The sequence below is a fragment of the Littorina saxatilis genome, linkage group LG17, assembly GCF_037325665.1.
Source record: "Littorina saxatilis isolate snail1 linkage group LG17, US_GU_Lsax_2.0, whole genome shotgun sequence".
Lineage (NCBI taxonomy): Eukaryota > Metazoa > Mollusca > Gastropoda > Littorinimorpha > Littorinidae > Littorina > Littorina saxatilis.
In genome coordinates, this window is record NC_090261.1 from 61164502 (window position 1) to 61192453 (window position 27952).

The window sequence follows — 27952 nt, forward strand, 5'->3', positions numbered from 1 at the left end:
CTGTTCAGCTAACAATTAATCCTAAGTTACTATTTCTCCAAGATTAATGTTGGTTTGTTTGAAGTTTTCACTTGTGATTTGAAATACAAATTAGTTTTAATTCATTCCCTTGCCTATTCATATGTGAATGGAAGGTTTAATATTTTGCAGTGAATAGAAAAGCTGCAGAAGTAGCACTGAACACGAGTCTGGTCCATGGTTGCAAGCTTTGATGGCTGCGTGATACCCGGTTTTACATTCTCATTGCACACAAAATGCTATTGTTCTGTCTTTCTCTCTGAGAAAAAGTTCTGTAGATGATGAATACAGTAATACATTATAATGTTAGAGCGCATGTATCCAGGATTAATCCTTGCTCAAAGCGCTGTACGGCTATTTTGAAAACTACACAAAGCATAACATTGCTTGCAGTTACCGTGAACTCGTAGGTTAGTGGGGGAAGCATCACCTTTCTGTCCCTTATTTTTCTCAGAATGGATTAGCTTTGAATGTGTTGCTTTCTTAGTGCACAGCTAAAACTAAAGTTACTATGTCATTGTAACAGTTCAACTGTTGATTAGGACTGCATCGTGTTGCACACAATGAGCTTGACTGACAATTGAGATGAGGTTTAAATAAAATTTAATGAGAGCTAATAATGAATGGTTGAAAACGACGTTAAACACCAAATAAAGAAAGAATGAGAGCTAATGAAAAATAAAGAATAACTCTACGAGACTTATTTGATTTTCTGCACCAATCCCGCACCTTTGTACTCCCTATCCCATGTTGCCTTTTTCTGCTCTAACCACATTGCAGGCCTTGCGATGGGTACACGTACATGAAGGGACTATTGGCCAAGACTGGTGACAGAGGGTGCTGGGAATCGTCATTTTCGTTGTCAGGTTACAGTGGCTTTTATGCTACATTGCATTTATAATTCTTTTTTTTCCTTTCTGTATTTTTGAGGTTGAAATTCTGCACAAAGAGAGTTTGATCGAGTTAAACATGTTCCATTAGATGAGCAGTGTATGCCTAAACATTTCAACAGGAGTAAACATTTCTATCGCCAAAAGTACACTTCTCTGTAGTTGAATGCCTGTAGATGTAACTCTATTTTGCAGTTCACTGGTAACTTAGTAGATATCGTGCATGGATAGTTGTGCGTTAATCAGTGTAATTTCAGATGGGCTGTCAAAGCAATTTGATGTCATCACGCGATGTAAAGGAACCTGTCTGATGGGTATTCCAGGCAAGGATTGGAAGTCGTCTTCTGGTATTGTTACAGTGTCCGTAATTGGAGATGGGTTGCTATGCTATCCGGATGGAAAACGTAATTTGGCCTATCGTAGCAGAACTTGGTAAACGCAACTTCAAAGCATTTTCCTTGCAATGTTTCTAAAGTCTATGAGAAAGTTTGTTACACACCTTGTGCGATAATCAATTGGTGCAAGCTATGATTATCATTATTTTACAAAACTGGGCTTGTGCTCCTTTGCTACCTTTCATGAAAATGTCATACATACAGATAAATTACGTTTGCAACAGTTGCATAAAATACACAAGTATGTTGAAGAAAATTGTTGTAATCTTTTGAATCATTTGTCAGGTGGAGCTGGATGCATCAAAAACTAGTGATTTCCTTTATCTCTGCTTGTTATGTTATATGAAGTCTTATATCGCGCGCGTATCTCCAGACTCGGTCGGACTCGAGGCGCAGGGATCATCTATTTATGCCGTGTGAGATGGAATTTTTTACACAATACATCACGCATTCACATTGACCAGCAGATAGCAGCTATTTCGGCGCATATCCTACTTTTCACAGCCTATTATTCCAAGTCACACGGGTATTTTGGTGGACATTTTTTATCTATGCCTATACAATTTTGCCAGGAAAGACACTTTTGTCAATCGTGGGATCTTTAACGTGCACCTGGCTAAATGTTCAAAAGATTGCTACAATTGAGGAAGCTCCACAGACATTCAGTTATCTTTAAAAAGGGCAGAGTGCCCCAAAGGACATGCATGCACTTGCCACTAGGTCATGTATCGTGTACAGACAATCGCCAGAACCAGCAAGGATTTTCCCTGTTCTCTTCCCATGACCTGACTGGAAATGGGAGTGTGGGAGATTGCTCTGTCTGCCTGTGAGTGGGGGACTGGGAGAGTGCTGATGATTCTGTGCTTGTGATCAACTCCACTGCTTGCGTAAGTGAAGGTGGTATGCTTTCTAGGGTATTTTATACATTACAAGCTGTTCTGCCATTTTCTCCTTTATTTAAAAATATTCTCTTTAGCGTTTCAGTTTAGAAAGCTTTTCAAGCATAATTGTGCTGGTTCAGTAGTGGACCGTAGTATGTAGCAGAGTAGGTTAGCTTGGTATGCGTGCACACATGTATTGTAACTTGTGAGTGAATTTCTCCTTTCCACATGTTGAAGTTTGTTTCATCAAAATTTTAACTGAAATAATGAAGGTTTTTATTCTTTGACTATTCTGTAATTTGTTGATTGATGTTTAATTACTTCTGCCATATTATACGTAGGTTGCCATACTTTTTGTTAATTCTGTTGCACGCAGAATGACGGTTCTGTTAAAAATTTGACAGCCTGTTTGAGGCTAGGTTGGTGTTCATATTTGCTGAGATCCGCAGGGTTGGGTTCATCAATCCTGCACGCACACGCTCTGCAAGTGCCACACAGTCGCATCATACATGAATCATGTATGATGCGACTGTGTGGCACTTGCAGAGCGTGTGCATGCAGGTGAGCCAGAAAAAAGTGTCAAGTCAGCGGTGCGAGATCAACACTGACCGTAGTAGCATAAATGTCCAGTATTTAATTAATTTTTTTAGGATGTTTCGGATGTATGCAATCTCTGTAGAGTAGGTGCTTACTGTATTATTAGTTTACTTGTTCTGTTGATAACGCATTGAACTGATTATCGTGAGCGGTTGATCTAAAAGGACATGCAGTTTTATGTTAATGGCAATAAACCATGACAGTTTCTGTTGCAAAAGCTGTTTGCTCTAATTTTGTGTGGTTTTACGTGGGGGGGGGGGGGGGGGGGGGGGTATTGTTCACTATTGTTTTTTCAGACTGCTTTCAGGTCCATTGTATAGCATCCTCTTCCAAACGCTCTTATACTTGAATGGGACTGAGCTGTGCTCTTGCCGAGATGCTGTCCGTCTTGTTTTCGTAATATACCGCTATTCAAGTCTTGAAACCTCCTGCGATTATTATGATTTCTTGGTTGCGTCACATTGTGAGGTTTGAGTAAGATAGGTATCTGTGTGATTTCTGATCACCATATCATTTTATGTCCTCGTTTCATTTTCCTCGAGCTGTCTCTTTTTCTCATTTTATCTCTTTGTTTTTCACACTTACATTTACAGCATTATGGATTACTATGTATTTATGTTTATGCAACAATGCTTTTGTTTTTATGTCATGAAGTTGTCTTTCTTTATTCTTAATTTTGGTGTGTATGTCCAGTGCCTCTCTTTGCTGGTTTGGGGGGGGGGGGGGGGTGTCTTAACATAACTACTTTTATTATTTTGCAGATAGGTTTTCTGGCGGAGTCTCGGAATTGGGTTGTTTCCTTCACCTCCTATTTTTTTATTTGCCAACACACGTATCTATACTTGTTTTGCTCTCCGACGGTTGCGTAGGACTAAATTTCGTTGCTGCTTTTATGTGTGATTTTAGTGTTAATAAAACAAAGTATTCTCAGTAAATACTCAACATCAAATGGATTGGGCGATTCACATTGATTTAGCTTTCCCAAACCAAAAGCTATATTCATACTCACTTTATGCATAGCAATTTTTGTGTTGCTAATAATGTGGATTTCATTAGCATGGTTGAGGGCGGGGATGTAGCTCAGTCAGTAGCGCGCTGGATTTGTATCCAGTTGGCCGCTGTCAGCGTGAGTTCGTCCCCACGTTCGGCGAGAGATTTATTTCTCAGAGTCAACTTTGTGTGCAGACTCTCCTCGGTGTCCGAACACCCCCGTGTGTACACGCAAGCACAAGACCAAGTGCGCACGAAAAAGATCCTGTAATCCATGTCAGAGTTCGGTGGGTTATAGAAACACGAAAATACCCAGCATGCTTCCTCCGAAAACGGCGTATGGCTTCTAAATGGCGGGGTAAGAAAAAATGGTCATACACGTAAAATTCCACTCGTGCAAAAAAACACGAGTGCACGTGGGAGTTTCAGCCCACGAACGCAGAAGAAGAAGAAGATTAGCATGGTTGTAGTATAAATATTGTTAAAATGACAATTGGTGCAGATTCCTTTGTCTGCCTACGTGTATCAGTTTCTTCAATTCTCATGTCTGTTCATCTTTGGGGAGGGGGAGGAGAGGTTACCATGCCATTCTAGATTGCATTACAGGCCAGTTCCCGGAGATGGACTGTAACTGCCCGAAAGACACGGGAGTTCTGATGGCTGTTACCATGTTGGCCCTGGTCTGAAATAAGCTGCCCAGATAACGAGGCGGCTGCTGCTGTTGATTCCAAACCAAAACTTCTCTCACTATTGCCCCTCGGATGCACTTGGTCTTCTTTCTTCTCACGGCAGGAACGCATGTGTTTTTATATTTTTCCTCGGGATCTGTGGATGCATTGCAATAGACCTTCACTTGGCTTCTTGTAATTGTATTCTGTCCCCAGTTCATTCAGTAAAAAAGTGTTCCATGTAGTTCCATTCTTAATTTTAGCCCAGTTTTATTGATTTTTTTTTTAATTAGTTTTCGGGATGCAGAATATCATTGTTTTGTATTTGACTTGATATAGAACTTGTTAAAACTAAGGGGTGGGGGGCAATTAATATCTGGTGGTTCTCCTCTTCATTTTTGCAGACTTCTGATTGTGGCACGCTTGTTTCTGTATGATTATGGATATCAGTCGTCCACAGCTTTAATAGCACAAGCATGGTCTAAACCTGGGGCTGCATTGTTCTCGTTTTCCATTCAGGTTATGTTTTCTGCCTTTCAAGTAGTTTTTTAATAGATTTTTCCATAGTCAAAGAAGCTGTTAAGAAGCAAGAGAAGTAGTATTTGTGCAGCTGTCATTGAAGTATTCTCAGAGTCAGAATTGACCCCTTGTTCTTCACAGGAGTACATACAAGCTATTTTTGGAGAGTGACAGCTTGCAACTATCGTGTGCAATGTTTTGAATAACTCCTGTTGAAAATGAAGTGTTAACGGTCAAGTGAGATTGATGCAGCATAACACTGGTGCACTCTTTAAGATTTTCCCTCATTTCAGGGGATGGGGGGTGTCGTAACTCTTCCTTCAGGCTTTTTGCAGGTCGGCTGAATTTGAATTCAAGGCAAAAGTGGTTTGGCTCTGAAAAGTGAGTGAACTCGAGGCGAAAGAAACAAGTTTGTTGATTTTGTCAAGCTTGGTGGGTTTTTGACATCCAATATGTTCAATTCTCTGCTCATAAGTCAATTAGTATGTTTGATGTATTTTTTTGTATTGTTTCACCCTATTAATATTATACAGAATGAACTCCTTGACTCTTGCAGAACTAGGTACATATAACCAAAGCATAAGTATGGGCAATTATTTTTACAGTTGTAGAATATAAAAGTTTTATCTTATTTACCACCCTGTTACTGTTGGAGAATAAAGTTGGGGGGGTGGGGGGTAGGTGTCTGTCTCGCGTGTGCTTGTTTTTTTCACAGGATGAGGTTCTCGTATATTTGCTTGCGCACCAACTCCGGCGTTCTGTAGATTGCACCTTCCTTGCTGCAAGATGCTGTGTATGGCTGGTTGTATCCTGGTCTGTCCATTGCTGGTTGCCGACTACTACATTGGTATTTTTTCTTCATATTTTGCTCTTCTAAGTGAATGTTTAGATTATTCCCACTTTCAACACCCAACATTATGCAAGAGGATTTCTTTTTGTTATAAAGATGTGCCTTTCTGGTTTTGTTAATTTCTTTTTAGATAATCGTTTTCTGTTATTACATCTGGTGTGCAAGTTCAGCTTTTAGGAGCATCTAGTTTGTTTTGTGCACATTTATGTAGTGTTTAACTATTGGGGGGATGGGGCATGTTCAGGTTTGTAACTGTTGCAGTTGATAGTTCTAACTGGAGATAACCAATCGTTCCACAACGCGTTCTCCGGCTGACTTAAGCAGTTTTCGTCTCCTGCGTGGTTCTTGTTTTTACCATTTGTTTCATGGTTGCGTGTCTGTAATGTGCAGTATGTGTTTTGTTTGCTTTTATTATGCCACATTAATTTTGAAAAACTTGCTATTTTTCTCTGCCTGTTTGACACTTTGTTAATTTATTTGTGCCTTTTGTTGGAAAAAGTAGTCATTTTTTGTGTTGCGTTCCAAGGTGGCAAAATTATTGAATTTGTCTACTACATCTGTACCTTTTTGTCTTTTGAAGTGTTTCAAAATGAGATTTTCTATTCTTTTTAGCTGTTCATTTTGTTGCAGCATTAACCAACTTTTGTAACACATATGATTTCTGACATGCTAGTGTTTTAGCTGTTATGTGGTGTGGGTTGTTTTTGTTTCGTGTCTGCAGGATTTTCAGGGAAAGTACATTTATGTGCTGTCAGCTTTGGCTTAGAGAGATGATGGGTTTTGAAGCCGACTGGTATGCAAGGATTCTGCTGCAGAAATTGTGTTGACACTGTTCAGGTCAGGATTGCGATTTCATTGTGTAGAGTCGTGTCAGAACTTCACTCACTCTTGTGAAAAGCAATGTGTTTGTAGTTTTGCCATCTTATGTCTTTATTATAACTAACTGATCAACTCTTCCTGTTTCTAAGAACAAGTTACTGTGCATTTTTGCAACTCATCGCATGTATTTTGATGCTTCAGTTTTCTGTCATTTCTGATGTCATGTTAACAATTGGCTTCCAGTCTTTCGAGAATCGATTGTAGTTATTTGGGGAAGGGTGGGGCTTTATATTTGATTGGAGTTTCTTCAGGTGAACTTTTCTCCATTGGTCCATTTCCATCTGCAGTTAGTGTGAGAAGAGTTCCTGTGTGAAAGTGGCTTTTGTTGAATGGCATCCACAGTGAGAGAGCGTGATCATTTCCCGTGAAATGTATTGCTGTTGTTTCAAGGGTGTTCTGTTCATCTAGGGCTAGGTAAATTTTTCTATAAATAGCTCAAGGAAGAATCAAAATCTATCTGTATTGATCATTTGCTTTACCAACAATTTTTTTTAGAGAAAGCAGAGCTGTGGCAGCAAAAACTATTGTGTTCCTAGTTGGAAAATATGGGGGTAAAGGTATTGTGGAAAGGGGATGTTGTCTGTTCTATTCTTGCAGTCCTCCATCCAGCAACTATGTTACTGAGATTGAGAAGTTCAGCTAGCCGAGGAGAGTCCACTGGCTCTGCAGCAGTCAATCCCCAGTATGTTGATCTCGGAGCTTATGGGCGGTGTCCTGCGGTACCTCTACCTCTTGTTGAATGTCTTGTATGTATGTGGTTGGAATGGCGTGAACGAGTTGTGCCCTGGGATGACCCTTTCATGTTGGCAAGGCATTTGACTGAGTTGTCGGTATGATTGAGTGTGAAATGCTGGGTTCATGTTCAAAATGACTATAGATCTGTGAATGCATGAGGATTGACTGCTGTTGCAATTTGTAATGTAATTTTTTTCAGATGTGACTTGAGTTAGGAGAGGGGTCAAGGACAACATCGGTTTCTTAGTTCTGTTGCAGTGTGAACACAGGATGTCATGTAAATTTGTCAGAACGACTGATCTGGAAGATTTTCTGAGATGCTGAGATTTGTCCAAACTGGATCAGAGAGTTGCAGTTCATTCGACAGTGTACAGGTCTCTTTTCTGTTTCCCATTTTGATGAATCTTTTTCTGACAAAATGAAGTAAAATGATACTGTGACTGTTCTGTGTTCATACTAATTTTTGGCGCTTCAGCCTCTGAGCTGTAAAGTTCAGCTCCATTGTAAATACATTTTTAGATTCATGTTATAAACTAAATTGACTGATAAACTAACACTGAAGATACATGTTGTTGGTGGCGGGGACCTGTTTGTGGGTTGTTCTATGTGTTCTTTCTAGTGTGGTCCTGTTCTGGATGGTGGAGTGAGGTTGTGCAGACTGCGGTGTTTCAACAAAGCACTATGGCAGAGCTTGTGTAAATGGATTTGAACAGCTCTTCGACCTGTCAGTGATTCTTCTTGAGAATAACCTGTTTGGTTTGCGGTAAATCACTTTTCCAATTTCATTGTACCGTTTCTAAAAGTCTTTCTGTCCTTAGAATACTGACAACCGATTTCATTGCACTGAAATAACTTGTTAATTAATGCTCTAGCTCCTTGGTGACTGAGTGGGAAAGGAGTGTGTTGTGTGTGCTTGTGGTTATTAACTTTTTGAATCTTTTCCTAAAAATTTTGCCTGAGAAGTGAGAGGGTAAAGTACAACCACCGTTTTTTTGCAATCATTGGTGGTGTAGAGATTAATTTGGTTATGCAAAGTAGATGTTTTTTTCTCTCCAAGTATTCTGCAGGGTTGTACATCTGCAGTTTTAGCTGTTCAATGGATGTCTTGTCCCATATTCACTGGTTTACTGAGTGGCAGAACTGTGCGCTTCGCTTTTTCATCTGCAAGATTCCCTGGTCGCATCAAGCTTGCATCTGAGCAGTTCAGGTTTCTGTCTTTGTGACTACATCTTTTTACTTGAATGCACTAGTACGAGTTTTTGTTTGTTTTTCGTTTCTATCATTCCTGTAGTTTGATATTTTATATTTACTATGAGTGGCATATTTGTATCAATTTTGCGTTGAATGTACATTTTTGTTGTGGGTATGTTACGATTTATGAGCTCGTTCCAGCCTAAAACGTCTCTTTTCTCTGCTAGATTATGAAGCCTATTTTATATGCTCGACTGCAGCAGCCTTAAGTATATTCGTGCTTTACCCTATGAAATCGCCCACAATCGATGCACAATTTTCTGCCATATGCAAAGCACCCATGCAGCAGCTATGGTTTTTGACTTAACCCTGTTGACTGCATGATACAAGTGGTCCTTATTTACTGAAACCGACTAGGCTATGATCTAGGTAAGCTGTACATTATGGCTTGTACAAGTTGTAGTTTTGAGCATGTCTAGTTATCTCTCCTGAAAATAAATATGGCAAAGAGTTGGGAGGGGGATGTTTCCCTTTATCATCCTTGCAGGGGCTACCTTTCACAAGCTGTTGTCTTTTTGGGGCTTCGCTTGGCTGATTTGAAGTGGTCATATTCGCATCTAATGCAAGGCCTGCACATGTTCCTGTTGCACCTGCTGCTGTGGTTTCACCTTGCTGAAAATTCTGTTTGACTGTAAGCATAGTTTACTTAGCCATTATTTAGCTGTTGGCTAAGACTCAAGTGTTCTTTATCATTTATTTCAATAGCCATCTTCGTCACATGAGCTACATTTAAGTTAATGCCACATTTTTGTTGACATTAGCATGCTACCAACATTTTGTCTGAGTGCATGTGTCTGCTCTTCAAGTGTCTTGCTGATTTCTTGTGATCTGTTTTGTTTTAATCATACATGCAATTTGTTCAGTTATTGTTTGAGCATGTTATGTAATTGCTTAGGACAAAAATCACAAATCATAGCAAGGCATCAGTTAAACAAAACATTGGTGTTCGGGGATGGGGTATGTTGTGTTTTGATCAGTTTTATCGACAGGGCATGGATCAGTTGTACCTGGTGTGGGTGGAGGATTCTTGTGCTGGACTCTTTATAGACATCTTCTCCAGTCTCTGATGTCAAATCATCAACACTTCGCTTTGCCTTCTTTTTTCCCGATGAGAGCCCGTCTATCACTTCTGACTGTTGACAGGTCTTGTGAACATGGTTTTTATCCCATTGATTTATAGTGCTTTGTTTCCATTATTCTCGTACAACTGCCTGGTAAAGTCTGCATTAGCTATCCGTCATTCCACAGGTATTTTTACCCACCCACCCCCCCCCCCCCCCCCCCCCCTGCCCCAAGTTAATGTACCACATGTATCTATTCAGGTTAAGTAAAGCTGTATCTGTTGTAATGAGATGCATATACATTTGCAATGAAAAGTATTTGTGTTTTCATGACTTTTTAGGAATAAAGAGATGCACATGCTCCAATATATTTTACCATTTTGAAACCTAGAGGGTGTGGGGTGGGATATATTGTTTTTTCCCCTGGAGAGTTTGCAGGATTTTTCTGGGCTGGATCTGTCTCTTTACCATGGGACCCACGTCCTCAAGGCTGACCTCCGTTTCTTCCACTGGCATTGCGCTTCAGCAACGAGATTGATACTGGATGCGATACCGCGGTACATGTGTATAGTAGACATACTCATTTGCATTTCGTTGCCGTCTTGCTTGTATTGCACTGACAAAGTTTACTAGTATTTGTGAAGGTGTGTATGTGAACTTTTACCTTTGTGAAACTGAGAGGTCCAGTAGTATTCTTGCATTTTATTAATTGCAATGTTCTGTTCCTAGTTTTTAAGCTTCAATTCCTTATCTAAAATCCTGGTATCCTCTTAGCTATTTTTCTTGGGCACTCTAGCAATCTGATTCAGTTCTTGGAAAATGTTCTGTTGCTTTACAAATGAAAAAAAGGTTTGGGAAGGGGATGTGTGTTTCTGTTTCACTCTTGCAGCGATTGCATCAAATGCCCGTCAGCTGCCCGGCCGATAGAAGCCTGGTGTGTGGTAAACGTGCAGGATTGTCAAGTATTCCAGTTTCCATTTTATGTTTAAACCAAGTGTACAGTCGGCCCATTTGAATCAGTAGTGAACACGTGCATTAGTTGCCAATGCTACCACTGTACCAACTGTTGAACTAGTTTACTAGCACTGCAGAATCTTGTTTTAATCTCTACCTACTCTGTATTTTCTGGCTTAGTAACTTATTTTCTGGATGCCTTGTCAAACAAGTGCATAATTGACATTCTGTGAGAATTTGAGTCAAGAACAAAGGTTCAAATGTACAGTAACATAAATTTCTTCTTGATGTTCTGGCCTAACAATAGCATATTGATCTTCAGAGTGTACATGTATTTCCATACAATTCAGTCATGTGTTTGAACGGAAGGTTGGGTTATACTTTATGAGAGGGGTGGGATGTTCTGTTTGCTGTGAAGTTTCTACAGGGCGTTATGGCGAACTCGGTGATGATGTAGGCCAACCTCTTTGGGCTGTTAGAGCATGGATTTCCCGCACAGCTTTTGTTGCCAACTGTCTGCTTATTCTGAAAAATCAGCCTTGGGCTTCAATCCTCTGCGTCTTGCGTCGGTTCAAATAACTATGAAGGTTACCTTAGATTTTTTAAATTTATGCTGAGTGTTATTTTCTTGTCTTGTCAGATGTATTATGTCTTTCTTTCTTTTTGCAATGATTTTGTTAAAAATTTTGCCTTTCTGTACATGCCTTGTTAATGTCATGGTTGGTTTTTAAATTTAGCTAAACTTTCATGTATTGGATTGTCTTTTTGTACAACTACAAGAAGTGTTTTGTGTTGAGATAGTGCTCTTTGGTTTTTGCTGTTTTTAAGAGAACTGTTGAAACTTTATTTTTACGCTGATTCAGATTGTTGTTGGGGGAGGGTATGATTTCTGCTCTTTGTTCTTGCAGTGATTGCGTCTGAAAAGAGTGGCTAGTGTGTATATGGAAGCCTGTCTGAGAATGAGAATAGATGCCTGAATGCCGAGGACTGAGTTTCCCTTTCTTCCTTGCTGTGGATACGGAAGAGTAATATCACTCGGGTAACACTTTTGAAAAGGTGTTTGTGCTTATTGACCAGTTGAACCATTGTGGCAATGATATTCTTCAACAGTAAAGTCTTTCTTTTCCCCTTGATTTTTAGATTACCAAATTTCTTTCTTTCAAAAAGAAAGTTCATGCTCTTAGAGCAAATAGTTTTATGGGTAGTGTACTCGTGTACAAACCAGTTAATTGGGTGTAAATCGCAGCTTTTTCAATGAGTTTTTGCGGGAAGGGTTGGGTTTGTGATGCGAGGGATGGGGTGTGCTGTGAAGTTTCTGCAGGGGTTTAGGGCTCATGGAATGCAGTCACAACGTATGACCTCTTCGCAGAAGGCACTGTTCAAGCATTGGTTTCATGCACCTCAGATTCTGCAAGCTCTCCAGTAGTCATGGAAAATCAAGCTCAGGCTTCCAGTCCTCCTACTTATACTATAACAACTCTCCATGAAGGTCATGTTGCTTTTTTTCTGAAAGTTTTTCTTGCGAGTTGTACGCTTTCTTAACATGCGGATTGTTGTGTGTTATTTTTATCTGATTCGTTAGCATTTCTCTTGCATTTAGTTAGTTACACGCAATTTTGATAACATAAAGGACTATGTTATGGTAAACTCTTTGTGCAACATCACTGCACTAGTTATGTTTCTCACCTACACGTATTGGTAGGCCTTGGATATGCTTTTGTTCCAAAGCTCTTTTCAGAGTTTCTGTTGCTTCAAGTTCCTGTGCAAGCGTTCGGAAATTGGATAAAATGTTTGCCGCTTTAATCCAGCCAAATCTGCACAAGATCGTCGGACCTGTATGGTATAGTACTTAATGACGGTTAGCTTGCATCTTGTTACAGTACTTTTAGAATTTCACGTAACCTGCAGTTAAATTTCTAAGTTTAAAAATAGTTTGAGGTGTGAACAGGAAACACTAGTTTATCATTGCAAGTTAACATGTTTCGCTAGAAAAAAATGACATGTTTCCTTTTTCTCCTGGCCTTTTTTCTTAGTTAGAATTTTGTGAGATGTTAGCATTTATTTAAACAGATGAAATGACTTTGCCTTATAAAATGTAAGGATTTGCGGTAAGAACAGCTAGATGTGTACGTATATTGTGCTTTGCTCCTAGCTTTCTTTGCAGAAACCCAGCTGTTGTCTGGAAGAAACCGTGATTTCTCTGTACCTAGCATCGGCAGACTTTTTGTGACGTTTCCTGCTTCATTGTAAACACATTCGTCTCTAAGCAGTTGTCTCCATCATATCTCAGGCTGGTTGTTTTGACCTTTGCAAGTACCTTTCTTGGTTTTCTGTTATGTTTCAATGTATTAAACAAAATATTCTGAGATTTAAACAGCTATATAGCGTTCTTTGCGTAACATAGTGAGCTTGAGGAATCCCACCTTTGCACTGTTGACTTTTTCCATTACTGCTGCAGAGTTTTCTGGATTAAAACATTTTTTTATAATGATACTCGCAGTTTATTAACTAATAAATGTAGCTTTTTGTTCCACAGTAACTTTCATTGGTAAAACGTGTGGCAGTTTTTATTACTTTTACATGACTTGGGTAGGTAAGTAGGGGTTGGACAAAGTTGTTCTTTTCCAGGTCTGTTTCAGTGAACATTGCTGCGTTGGGATCGGTGTCGTTTTGTCGGCAAAAAAAGTTGCACAGGGGATGAAGCATTGTGCGGTCCTGCAGAGGCAGATCGGGGTCCCTGATTACAGACAGTATTTCTTGTCAGTCTTTTACTTTTGAATAAAACTTTGTTTATTAGCAGTTCAAAGTTTTCGTCGTTGGACTATCGTGTATTGACACTTCTTGTTGATTGGCTGTTAAAAGAGTAGACCATTTGACAATCTTTTTTTCCACATTTAAGCTAAACTGCAAGTTCACTCAGAAGAATAAGTTATAAGATATTTTTGAATGTGAACGCAATACTATTTCTTTTTTTTTTTCTTTGTGGCTGATGCAGTGTGGGTGTAAATAAATATATTCTGGAGGGGTGGGTTGTTCTGTGTGCTCTGACGTTTGCGCAGGGAGTTGCTGCAGGACCTGATTTTGTTGCGAACACCAGGACCTGATTTTGTTGCGAACACCAACCTTTCGTGAAAACCGTTCAAACATCCGTCAAGAATACAAACTGGAACCAGTGCTATGACCTTGCCGTTCATCCAGGGAAATTGGCTGTACACACACCATCCCAGAGAATCACAGTAATATATTTGCAATAGTGGTTATTTTCACAGAGTTAATTTGAACACATGTTCTGATAATGTTAACTACAAATTGACAAAACTCTGATTATTGTTATGTGTCCCACAGTTAATTCAAAAAGCGCAATCCTGCATTGTCATTATTTATTGCATACATTTGACATTTGATCGCAGAGCTGCATCATAGTGACGGCTATGTAAAGGGAGAAATCTGTACTGGGGGGATGGACATGGCTTTTATTTAGACATTTTTCAGGGTTTCTGTATCTTGAAGCTTTAGTCGCCTCTGCACACATAGTTTGCCATGTTGGGATCTGTCCATTCATCTATCCATGAAACTAGAATCTGCTGTTGGCTTCAGTGCTAAAGTTAATCCAGGATGAGGCCCTTGGGCACTGTGGTATATTTTTTAATTTTGTTCAGATGCTTGTATACTGTGCGTGTGTGTGTTGGAGTGAACAGAGGTCTTGAGTGATTGTATCTCTGAGGTGTTTTAATTACATGTTGTCTTAAAAAAATGTGTTTTACGAAGTGATGGTCACTATTTTCTACCCGTTGGGTTGCTGAAGTTAAGAAACGGCAGTAGAACATTTTTATATAAACTTTGCTGTAAAAAAATAGGCCGTTTGGATTTGGTTGAGGCTCTTTTGAGTATGATTGTCTTTTTGTTTTGTTTTGTTTTATATTGTCTTTTTTGTTTTATATTGGGGGGGGGGGGGGGGTAATTTTAGTTGGTTTGCTCCTTTTATTGCAGGCAGCTTTTGGTTCTTTCACATGGCTACTCCTTTCCCATGCTGACCATCGTCATAGTTGAACCACCTATTCCACCCATGCTTCCACTTTATCCCCGCCATTTCCCCCGTGGCGAATGTGGTCCTGAGCAAGTACACTTTTTTGAGAGCGAGACTTCTTTTGCCGAGTTATTTGATGTTCTGACTTAAGACTTTATTATAGCATTGCCTGCTTATTTTTACTTAAATAAGCTTAGATGTACATTTGTGCAAGAACTAGGGGGTTTCGTTTCATTCTTTCATTGCTATAAAGTGCATTGTGCTTTTAGTTATGCACTATAGAAATCTCCTTAATAAATAAATAAATAAAACTTGTGTTCTCCTTTCGTCATCTGGCAGCTAATATGCCATAGTGATTGTACAGAAGAGAATTGCTTTCAGATGTTATTTCTGACTAATTTGCTGTCAAACTTTAGCTCTGAATTAGAATGTCGAGTGGTTTGATCTAGAATAAGCAGAGGGTGGGTGGGGGGGTATAGGCAAAGAAATGTGTTTGTAGTTCTTTTTCAGTGTCTGTGATATTGCGGAGTTGCAAGGGAATCTTTCTGACTGCTGCAAGTTGAACAGCACTTTTCCTGTAGGAGGAACATCTGGATTGGCAGATACAAATACGTATGCGTTCATGCTTTTTGTGGGGTAGTGTTTATTGAACTGGTAAAAACTGAATAATTATAAGATTGTCTTGTCATTTACAATTCAAGATCAGGTTGGCAGTAACCATTATCTTTTTGTAAAATGTATTGAAATAAATTCTGTACTGCAGCATTAATTTTTTTTAACCTTTATTCTTCTTTTACATATTTTATGATATTAATTGTAGGGTGATGTGGGATGGGGAAACTGTTGAAGTGTCAGAGGAAGGGGCGTTCTGTTCTAAAGATTTTGCAGGGAATCAATCGGGCATAGTCTAGATTTGCGTGATGCTGACAGCTGCTTGGCCATGAGCAAGTTGAAAGCTGTGGACCGAAGGTGTTGATTCAAGGAAGTCCCTCATACTTGTCTTCAGCAAGGTCACAATTTCTCTTACTAGGATAGCTGATTGATTATAATGGTATCCATACTTGTGTGTATAAAAATAACTTTCTATGTAGATTTTGGATTTAGTTTTTTTCCTTGTTTTTTTTATGCATTTGAGTAGTTGATCAGAAGCACCCAGTTGTGCATTTTACCTTGAATTAGAGCTTTTTTTAACATATATTTGTAATTGGCTGAATGATGTATAGGGTTTGCTAGGATGGGATGTGCCTTTGTTCCCAAAGTCTTTCCAGGTTTGCGGTATCAAGCGTTCCTTTGCCTGTGCAAACATTGTTCATGATATCCGCTTGAAGCTGAACGGAAGTTGCTGTACCCATTTACTGCCCTAATACGAGTCAAGCCTGAAAGAGATCCTCTGACCTATGTGGTATTGTACACTTGGCAACTTTTTGTCTGTGCGCACATCATTAATGTGATTAAAACTAAGTGTTTACTCAACTAACTATATCAATATTAGTGAGGCTTTTTTCTCTTTTGTGAAATACCCTTGTTTTTTTTTGTTCTGGTTTGGTCTAAATGGCCTGAAGTCAGTTACTTTGCTTGTGTTTGTTGCAAGTTAATGAGTTTTTGGTTATGTTGATTGTTCATGTGTAGTGTTATTTGTTTTGCTTGAGAACTTTCATTGCAGAAAACCTGCTGTATTTCTTTCTCCTTGAGCTTTGGCTGTGATTCACAAGACCCAAGTGTGTGGCCTGTTGCTAGTGTACTTCCTGGGGTCTGTTTGAGCTGTTGGGTGTCTGGAGCAAATACCTTTACTGGTCTGCTTTGTTTATTTACAAGTTGTACTTTTTGTTGATTTACTTATCAGTCAATAACAACTTCACTTTCACTAACAGGTTTTTTTTAGATTCTATCTGTTTTTTGAGCGACTTGTGTTCTCATTAATGACAAAATTATGTAAATAGAGTATATGTAACCTGGTACTGCAACATATTTAAACACAGCTTAGTTTTGTACAAAGCATAGCTTTGTGGGGTTGGGGTGTGTGCTTTTTTCTTGCGTCTTTGCAGGGTCTCTGTGGCTGGTGTTGCAAAAAACAAGTGGATGTTAGAAGTTTTGCTGCCTGATTTCATAAGGCCTCTGCACCATGAATGGTTGTATCTTGTCGAAAGTTCCTCTGTACGTGTTTGCTTATCTTTTTTCATGTTGAGTATATCATAATTATGACAAATAAGGTGTATTTCTATGATTTTCCTGCAAATTCTCAACAAAAATGAATGTGAGAGAAGAATGAGAATGAGTGTGTCAGTGCATCTTTCAGAGAGTTGGTTTTATTACTCAAAGTCAACTGGACTTTCAGGTTAAAAGTTAGGTGCAGGGATGTTTTTTTTATAGTGCCTTTGATTGCAGAAGACGGAGCAAAATTTTGATTAGTGCTTTTGTGAACAAGAAACGACAAGTGGCTCTATCCCATCCCTTTCCCCGTTGCGATATAACCTTCGTGGTTGAAAACGACGTTAAACACCAAATAAAGAAAGAAAGAAGTGGATTGATATTACCTGTCAATAGTGTCATTCAGCAAGTATTTTGTTTTTAGTTTGTCAATTTTATAAAGATTGAATTTTAAGTGTAATGGTTAAATGCTGCTCTGTGTGTTTAAAAAAAGGGTAATTTTCTTTGTTCATGGTAAAAACATTGCTGAAATGCAACATCATTGATTTAACAGCCAAGAAGTTCTTTTGATGGCAGTACATTCTATTTGGTATTTTTTTTCTGCTGAAACACCCGTTTCGTTTTTCTGCGTGCACGTTGGGAATAGGTTGGGGAGGGGATGCTCTGTTCTTTGTTCTTGCAGTGGTTGCATCAAAAAAATGATGTGTGAGTCTTTGGAAGCTTATCTGGAAAAGTCAGCATGAACATTGATGCACCGAGTGTCTGTACAGCTTTCTCCTCTTGGCCAAGTAAGGCAAGTTCACTCGGGTCAAATATTTTGGAAACATTTGGAATAATGTATATTTTTTTAAAGCTTTTTGTCTGGTTGAATCACAATGGTGTTACAAGGGTAACGGGTTTTTGTGTGTGTGTGTTGGAAGTGCAAGAGCTTTCAAATAGAGATTAACAAGTCAAAATGAGCAAACTTTTGTATGATTATGTGTGTGAAATTTAACTGGCATTTTTTAAATCTCCGTAATTTTGTTTTATTTCAACTTTACATTTTTAAAAAGTGGGAAAACAATATTTTTGGGTAAGATCAAGCAAAATGGGGTGGGCGAGGGATGGACATGCTTTTTTCAGTTGTGTTTCAGCATTTATTGCGAACAGTGGAGAAAGTGTTCCCTTTTGCCATTACAGGAGGATGGCACATCTTTTATGAATGGGTAATTAGTGAGTGCATTCCTATTGCTGTTCACTTACTGAACTTTTTGAATACATTTTAAGAGATATCACAAGAGTGATATTTGTTCTGATTACCAAAGAGCTAGACATCTACAATTTCATTTGAATTTTGATTGTTAATTCAGCATGCACTATGACATCGCATAAACAAGCACAGATTTTAGCAGGTTAGGACGATAATGCAGCTCCCTAATCAAGTTGAAAATACATGTAGTCCTTAAATTCCTGCTGAAAGGGGGATTATGTTGGGGTGGGATGTGCTCTTTGTTCTTCACTTTACGCAGGTCTGTCTTGGAACTGGTGTGAGCATGGATGTTTTCCAAGTCTTGAGGTGAAATCAAGGGTGAAGTGTGGAGTTGCTCTTGGATTTGAATTTGTGCAACCTGATGCAGTAAGCAAACTATGTAAGGTCCTCTGTGTGGAAGAGAGAGAGTTTGTGTGAGAGAACTGGCATCGCCTTGAGTTTTTAAATCGCAAATGTATTCCTTGAAAGCATGAGTTGGTATGTAAACATTTGAACTAAAACTGATTGCTGGCGTCTCACAGCAATTTACAGAGTGTTACTCGTGCCATTAGGGGATGGGGATGTTTTGTGTCGAGTCTATTACAGAAAGAGAAAGGTTGGCTTCAACGGTTTTCCCGGACTGACCATTACTTTCCATCTGCCCACTTGTTCCCAAGCTTTGGATGTTCACAAGATATGCTCCTCTGGATGTTTTCCATCATGTGTGAAGAACTCCTTTGACCTTGTCTGGAAGGCTTGTAGCAAGTATTCCCTTTTCAGCTTTGAAACATTCCTGACCACAGTCTTAGCATGGCAATTTAGTGAAAACAATAATCATAAACAAGAATTACTAACTTTGTACACATGGGTGTCGGTTTAGTACAGGAATTGATTAAAATTAAAAATTGGATCTCCGGCTGTTTTTGGAATGGTTAAATTCAATGTAGAACTATGTAATGTATTGCCGGTGACCTACAATAAACAAATTGTGTGTGTGTGGGGAGGGAGGGGATAATTTAACCTTCGCTATCTCTCCAGTCTTTTCAGCACCCCACGCCCACTCCATCTGGATTGTGTTGCTTCCCAACTTTCTCGGTCTCGGGTTGTCTGGTGGGTGATCTCGTTGGCCTTGTTGGAAGGCTTGTAGCAAGTATTTTTTTTATCTCGGGAACATTTTTGTTCACTTCTTTTTTGCTTGGCACAATGATGAAGATTTTTGCGTTAGAAGAACCTAATTCGTACACATTCACACAAGTATCTGCACTGTACAGGTAGTATGTAAATGGTAAACTGAAACATTTATCTAACTTTTTTTGGAATGGGTTCATTCAATTCATAGATAAACAAAGTTAAAAAGGTTTTTAAAATGAACTAAAAAAGATAAATTGGTAGGGGAGGGTGTGGGGTGTAACTTTGGCTTTTTCTCCAGTCTTTTCAGCACTGTACGCCTGCCCCATCTGAATTGTGCTGCTTATCACCTCTCATGGTTTCTGGTTGTTTTTCCCATGTGTGAAGTGAAGTCCTTTGACGTGATCCTGAAGGCTTGTTGCATATGTTTCTTATTCAGCGTAAACAAAATGTTTTGACTTGTTTGTTTTTTATACTGCTTAGCACAATGGTTTAGTGGTGATTGATAACAAGAATTGCCCAATTCATACATATTGGTATCTGTTCTGTGAAAAAAGTATGTACATGAGATATTGAGAAATTGATTCCTAACCCTAATCCACTGAAGGTTTTGAATACATTTTTAAGAGATACTTAATTGAGCATGAGCTATGACATAACCTAAACAAGCACCAATTTTAGCAGGTTAAAAACATTTTAGGACTACTTGGTACTCTACATAAATAATGCAGCTCCCTAGTCCTATTGAAAATAAATGCCCTTCAGTGAAAGGGGGGTAATGTTGGGGTGGGATGTGCTCTTTGTTCTTCACTTTACGCAGGTCTGTCCTGGAACTGGTGTGAGCATGGATGTTATCAAGTCTTGAGGTCAAATCAAGGCTGAGGTGTGGAGTTGCTCTTGGGATTTATTGTTGCGCAACCTGACACAGTAAGCAAACAAGAAATATATGGTCCTCTGTATGACAAAGAGAGTTTTTGTGAGAGAACTTGCACTCTGTACATATAAGCATCACCTTGAGTTTTTAATCATGAATTTATTTTTTTAAAGTTTTGTGTTGGTGTGGAAACATTTAAAGTAAAACTGTTCGCTGGCGTGAGATTAAGAGCAAGTGTTGGTGTGGAAACATTTAAAGTTAAACTGTTCTCTGGCGTGAGACTAAGAGCAAGTGTTGGTGCGAAATATTTGAACTAAAACTGATTGCTGGCGTCTCAAAGCATTTTACAGTGTTATTTACAGTGTTACTTGTGCCATCAGGCGATGGGGATGTTTTGTGGGTGTTTCGTCTTCAGTCTATTGCAGAATGAGAAAGGTTGGCTTCAAACGATTTTCCCGACTGAACATTACTTTCCACCTGTCCACTTGTTCCCAAGCTTTGGATGTTCACAAGATATGCACCTGGATTTTTCCATCATGTGTGAAGAAACTCCTTTAACCTTGTCTGGAAGGCTTGTAGCAAGTATTCCCTTTTCTGCATTGAAACATTCCGACCGCAGTCTTACGGATTAGCATGGCAGTTTAGTGAAAACTATCATTATAAACAAAAATTACCTACTTCGTACACATTGGTGTCTGGTTTGTACAGAAATTAAATAAAAATTGATGTGAGGCTGTTTTGGGAATTAGTTAATTCAATGTGGAACTCTGTAATTTATTGCGGTTGACCTAAAATACATAAATTGGGGGGGGGGGGGGGGTAATTAACCTTGGCTTTCTCTCCAGTCTTTTCAGCACCCCACGCCCACTCCATCTGGATTGAGTTGCTTCCCAACTTTCTCAGTCCCAGGTTGTTTGGTGTGTGATCTCTTTGGCCTTGTTGGAAGGCTTGTAGCAAGTATTCTTTTTTTAAACTCTGGAAAATTGTTCGTTTTTGCTTGGCATGTTAAGTGAAGATAACGTAAAAAGTACATAATTCGTACATGTTCACATTGGTATTTGCCATGTACAGATAGTATGTAAATGGTGAACTGACGCATAAATCTTGAAATTATTTTGGAATGGGTTTATTTTATGTTTCATAGATAAAACAAATAAAATGTTACAAATGAACTAAAATAAATGAATTAAAATAAATGAATTGGTTGGGGTAGGGGAGAGGGGTGGGGTGTAACTTTGGCTTTCTCTCCAGTCTTTTCAGCACCGTATGTCCACTCCAACAGGATTGTTCTGCTTCCTACCTCTCTTGGTCTCGGGTTGGTTTCCCCATGTGTGAAGTGAAGTCCGTTGACCTGATCCTGAAGGCTTGTACTGTAGCAAGTGGTTCTCATTCAGCGTTCAAAAAAAAAGAAGTGTTTTACTCATTGTTTTGTAGCGCAATGTTTTTGTGTTGATTGACAATAAGAATTGCCCAGTTTATACATCTGATTATCTGTGAAGAAAGTATGTAAATGATATTGAGAAACTAGTCCCTAGGGGATGGGTTTATTCAGGGATGAACATCCATTTATTATACATGTACATTCTTGGTATTCTACAAAAAATAATGTCTCCATAATCAACTTGTAAAGTCCTTCCGTTCCTGTTTAAAGGGGCGTTATACTGGGGTGGGATGTGGTATTTGTTCTTCTCTTTACACAGGTCTGTCCTGGAACTGGTGTGAGCATGGATTTTATCAAGTCTTGAGGTGAAATCAAAGCCGAGGTGAAGAGTTGGTCTTGGATTTGTAGTTGTGCAACCTGACGCAGTAAGCAAACAATGTAAGGTCCTCTGTGTGACGGAGTGTTTGTGAGAGAGAACTCGCATAGTGTAAAAATAAGCATCTTGAGATTTCAATCGTGCATTTATTTCTTAAAAGTATGTGTTAGTGTGAAAACATTTGAAGTAAAACCGATTGATGACGTAAAGTGTTCGTGCAAAAACCTTTGGACTAAAACTGATTGCTGGCGTCTCGATGCAGTTTACAAGTGTTACTCGTGCCATTAGGGGATGGGGATGTTTTTTGGGTGTTTTGTGTCAAGTCTATTGCAGAATGAGAAAGGTTGGCTTCGAACGGTTTCCCCGACTGACCATTACTTTCCACCTGTCCCCAAGCTTTGGATGTTCACAAGATATGCTCATCTGGATGTTTTCCATCATGCTCCTTTGACCTGATCTGAAAGGCTTGTAGCAAGTATTCCCTTTTCAGCTTTGAAACATTCCTGTCCAGTCACAGCATGGCAATTGAGTGAAAACTATAATTATAAACAAGAATTACCTACTTCGCACACATTGGTGTTTGTTTTGTACAGAAATTGGTTAAAATGAAAAATTGGATGTCCGGCTGTTTTTGGAATTTAATGTAGAACTGTGTTATATATTGCACGTGACCTACAATAAACAAACCGTGGGGGGGTGGGGGTAATTTAACCTTGGCTTTTTCTCCAGTCTTTTCAGCACCCCACGCCCACTCCATCTGGATGGTGTTGCTTCCCAACTTTCTGGGTCTCAGGTTGTCCCGTGTGTGATCTCTTTAGCCTTGTTGCCAGTGTTGGAAGGCTTGTAGCAAGTATTCTTTTTTTGAGCTCGGGAACTTTTTTTTTCTCGCTTTTTTGCTTCGCACGATGATGAAGATTTGTTACGGAAGAAGTACCTAATTTGTACACATTCGCTTAAGTATCTGCCATGTACAGGTAGTATGTAAGTGGTAAACTGAAACATTTATCTTTACCTATTTTTGGAATGGGTTATTTCAATGTTTTATAGATAAACCAAGTAAAATGTTTTTAAAATGAACTTAAATAAATGAATGGGGAGGGGGTGGGGTGTAACTTTGGCTTTTTCTCCAGTCTTTTCAGCACTGTATGCCTGCCCAAACTGGATTGTGCTGCTTCCCACCTCTCTTGGTCTCAGATTGTTGTCCCCATATGTGGAGTGAAGTCCTTTCACCTGATCCTGAAGGCGTGTAGCAAGTACATGTATTCCATTTTCAGCCTAGAAATGGTCTTGGAACAGTTTTACTGCCTTGAAAATGATTTTGAGAAGATTGAACAAAACAAATTCCAATTTATAAACTGGTATTTATTGTGGACAGAAAGTATGTAAATGATACAATTCAGTAGCCAATGATTGTCATGAATTTTCCCAACTTATTCTCATTGGCATCTACTTTGCACACAAAATGCGAAAATGAGTTGAAAATTACTCTGGCCTTTACGTTCATTCAGTGCTGTACTTCATGGTAAACTTGGAATAAAAAATAAAATGGATTGGGAGGGGAGGGGGAGTAACCTTGACTTTCTCTCGAGTCTTTCAGCACCCGTTGCAGCGCCCTACGCTCGCTTGGATTGTGTTTCCCATCTCTCGCGGTCTCAGGTTGTCCTGTACAAGTGCTCCTTTGACCAGGTCCGGAATGTGTGTAGCAAGTACTATGTAGTATTCTTTTTGAGCTAAGAAAGGTCTTGACAGGTGTTTCACCGCCTGGAAGTTGATATAGTGAAGAAGGGTAAACAAGGACCCAAGTCATGTAATATGTATGTTGTGTTATATAGAAAGTATCTAAACAAAAAATCTGCCATTGGTTTAAAAAGGGTTAATTCAGAGATGATTCAAAACTTCGCAAGTAAGCTGAAATAAAAGGGGGGTGGGAGGGGTATAACTTTGTTGGCTTTTTTCCCATTCTTTTCAGCATTGTACAGCCGGTCCACCTGAATTGTGCTGCTTCCCACCTCTCTTGGTCTCCCCTTGTTTTCTCCATGTGTGAAGTGAAGTCCTTTGTCCTGAACCTGAAGGCGTGTAGCAAGTACTTTTATTTTTTATTTTTCAGCCCAGAAATGGTTTTGAACACGGGTTAACAGCCTTGAGAAATGATGTAGAGAAGACGGATAAACAAGAAAATTCCGTGTTATAAACCTCAGTATCTATTCAATGTTGTGGACTAAAAAGTATGTAAATAATACAATTTAGTGGACAAGGATTGACCAGAATTGTCCAAACTTATTCTCATTGGCATTATTTTTGCAGTGCAAATGTGAATTGAAAATGTCTCTGGCATTTGCGTTCATTCAGCGCTGTACTTAGTGGTAAACTCAAAATACAAATAAAATATATGGATTGGGGGGGGGGAAGGGGGGGGTAACCTTGACGTTCTCTCTAGTCTTTCAGCACCTGTTACAGCACACTACGGTTGCAGCACACTACTCTCGCTTGGATTGTGCTTCCCATCTTTTGCAGTCTAGTCTCGGGTTGTCCCCAACAAGTGCTCCTTTGTCCAGGTCCGGAATGCGTGAAGCAAGTAATAATACTGTATTCCTTTTGAGCTAAGAAAAATCTTGACAGGTGTTTCACCGCCTAGTAGTTGATGTAGTGAAGAAGGGTAAACAAGAAGGCCCCAAGTCATAAGAAGGACCCAAGTCATAGATATTGTTGTGTTGTAAAAAATATAACCTAAATAAACATTCTGTTTGAAAAGGGTTCAATCAGAGATGATTAGCAAGTGAGCTGAAATAAATGAGTGGGGGGTGGCTTTCTTTCAAGGCTTTTCAGCGCTGTACTACCGGGTTCACCTGGATTGTGCTGCTTCCCACCGCTCTTGGTCTCGGATTGTTGTCCCCATGTGTGAGGTGAAGTCCTTTGACCTGATCCAGAAGGCTTGTAGCAAGTGTTTCTTTTTCAGCGTAAAACGTTTTTGTGATGAATGATAACAAGAATTGCCCAATTCATACATCTGGGCATCTGTTTTGTGAAGAAAGGATGTAAATGTGATATTGAGAAACTGATCCCTAACCTTTTTGGGTGGATGGGTTTATTCAGGGATGAACATCCATTTATTATACTTGTACATGATCAATGAAATATGATCGGGTGTGGTGGGGAGGGGAAAACATAACTTTGGCTTTTTCTCCAGTTTTTGCAGCATCTCCGCTCGCTTGCTCCGTGTGGATTGTGTTGCTTACCATCTGGTCTTGATTCTTTTCCCACAACTCCTTTGACCTGACCCAGAATGCTTGCAGCAAGTATTTCTTTTTTCAGCTGAGAAAAAGTTTTGATCTGTCTTTTACTGCTTGCTTACCCAATTCGTACGCCATTGTATCTGTTATATACAGAGAGTACATACAGGTAGCTCTAACAATTTTATCTCTGGCAGTTTTTGGAAAGGTTCATTAGTCTGAACTTTGTAAAATGATATCGGGGAATTGAAATCAAATGCATTGCCATTGAGGGGGGGGGGGGGGGGGGGGGGCTGATATAACCCTGGCTTTCTTTCTCTCCAGTCTTTTCACCAGGCTATGCTCGCTCAATCTGGATTGTGTTGCTCCCCACCTTTGTTGGTCTCATTTGGGATGCTGTCCATTATTTCCGTGGCTCACCACATCACCCCTACCCCCAACTGGTTTTCACATCACCCAACAGAGGTTGTCTCCCCATCATCACCTTCCTTGGCTTTGTTGAACTGCAGGATCCCCTTCTGTCAAGCCTTCAACATCTTGCTACTGCGTCATACCCAAAGACAATAAAATCTAAATTAAAGACATTTTTGTGTGCTCTAACTAAAGCAAAGATGCATCAAGATGAAGTATTGCACATACTGGATGTATATAATGCAACATCTGAAAAAAGCCTAAAACAATGCTTACTAAGAGAAACTACATGTTGAAAAAAATACTAAGGCATATTGTGAATATTTTCAAATCTTAGCAGGATGTTTTATAGCGTTCTCGTTGATTGAGGTGTAGAGTTCAGTGAGGATGAAAAGAAAAAAAGAGCGTTAATTTTCATCTTTACCAATTAACTCGTGAAGATAAAAGATTTATGCTTTCAATTCACGTAGGGATTAGATAGCCAGGGGGTGAGCCAACACCCTGACTAGAGATTCTTCCTCCATATTGAATAGGCAGTGAATCTGCTTTCATTCACTACAATTGAGTGACTAAGAAACTACTGCGTCAACTTTGTATCATCTATTCAGCCTGCTTAGATAAGGAGAATCTCTAGTGTGCTGGACAGAGCATGGATAAACCTACCTCCCCCTCCTCAGAGAAAAGGGAAAAGAGGAGTTAGGGTTGGGTAGCCCGCTCGCAGCATAACTGGCTTAAACTCGGGTTGAAATTAACACTGCAACTCGCTTCAAAATTACAAAAAAAACAAATGACTAAACAATTCTGCACATTTCTGAGATTGTAAGAAGAAAGTTATCCATTCCGAGTTATCAAACAACTTATTTGCAAACAATGAACATACTGATTCATTGTATTCCAACATGACATTGTACGCTTGACGAAAGAAATAACACTATTAAATGAGGCTAAATAAAAATAACAAACTTAACGAAACTCGTCATACTTGGTCTTTTTTGTGAGAAAGCGGGTGGTGGAATGTGGGATGCTTGAGTGTGCGATTGTGTGTGTCAAACAAGATCTTTAAGACGAGAGATCAAAAAGCTCTTTACCTTCGCATAACTAGTGCAACAAAGTACATGCTTGTGTTCCGAGAACATCGGTGGTGCAACCGGCATCACAATATAAACACGCACACGCATGACTTCAGTGAAAAATCCAGTATTTTTTCACATTATACATGTAATCAGTATGACATTTTCAAAAAGTAATTTCGTTTCAGAAGTCAAATGTGTGTGATACGGCCGCCTCACACACACTCGCACACAGAATTTAAAATGGTTAATAGAAACAAAAAAGTGTCATATTTGACCGAAACGTGTAGAAGATATCGCTTGAAAATATGAGTGTAATTGAATAATCGAAATCTTGAGTTTCGACTGAGTTTAACCCAGTAAAGTTAAGAGTTGCCGTAGAACAAGTGCTGTGACTGATTACTTCCCTTGGGCTGTTGCTCTACGCATAATTTATAAACTACCTTCATGTCGATAAAACGTCAGTGTACTCTCTCTCTCTCTTACACACACACATTCATACACACACACACACACCGTGCACAAACACGCACTGTGCACACACACACACCCATACTATGATAGCGGAAACACCGTCGTGCACCGACACATGAAAGGACCGATCTCTCTCTCTCTCTCTCCCTCCAGAGACTGATACACAGACTTCTATAGATCTATGTCTCTGCTCCCTCTAAATAATAAGAATCGATCATACTGTCTGCATTTTCTAGACGTGTGTGTGTGTGTGTTTACACTCTTTAATTGATTTGTTTTCTACTTTCGAACACACTCTGAGTGTAACCAGTGTTGGACAAAGTGACACATTGTGGGCTACATCAGCAGTTCTTCGAGAACAAGTACCACACGTGTTCAAATGAACACACGTGTCACCAAATGAACACACGTGTTTTACCATGTGTGCTATTTGTGTTAGTAGTGACTATGCACTATGTCACATTGTGTTCAAAAATGGTTACTGAAAGAGTGTTCAAAAGTGGTTACAGAAAGTGTTCAAAAGTGGAACACTTCAGTTTGGAGTGTGGCTTTAACAAACAAAAATCCGCAAAAACAAAACAACAAGAAGAGCAAACGCTCGATCGAGTCACTTTCGCAGTTCTGAATATTATATGAGGCATCAGATGGACAGGAAGAAATTGCTATTCACAACACAATGAGTCACGTTCACATAAAATTTGAGCCCGGTCACTTTTATAGTTTCCGAGAAAAGCCCAACGTTAAGTTGTGTGTTGCCGAACAGAAAAGGCTAGTTATCTCCCTTGTTTTTCTGATAACGTTCGTAAAAGGCTACAGATGTAAATACTTTGATGTAAAGAATAATCCTACAAAGTTTCAATCACATCCGATGAACTTTGTCAAAGATATAAAATGTCTAATTTTTCCTTTGACGCTGA

General features: G+C 39.3%; 1 long non-coding RNA gene across 1 annotated transcript in view; it reads left to right on the plus strand.

Annotated features, from left to right (window-relative positions):
- Window positions 1-26463, plus strand: part of LOC138951974 (uncharacterized) — a 28095-nt gene extending 1632 nt beyond the window's left edge. The window contains exon 2 of the long non-coding RNA XR_011451272.1: window positions 151-26463. This is a non-coding gene — a long non-coding RNA (uncharacterized lncRNA). The remainder of the gene's footprint in view (window positions 1-150) is intronic.
- The last annotated feature ends 1489 nt before the right edge of the window (window positions 26464-27952 follow it).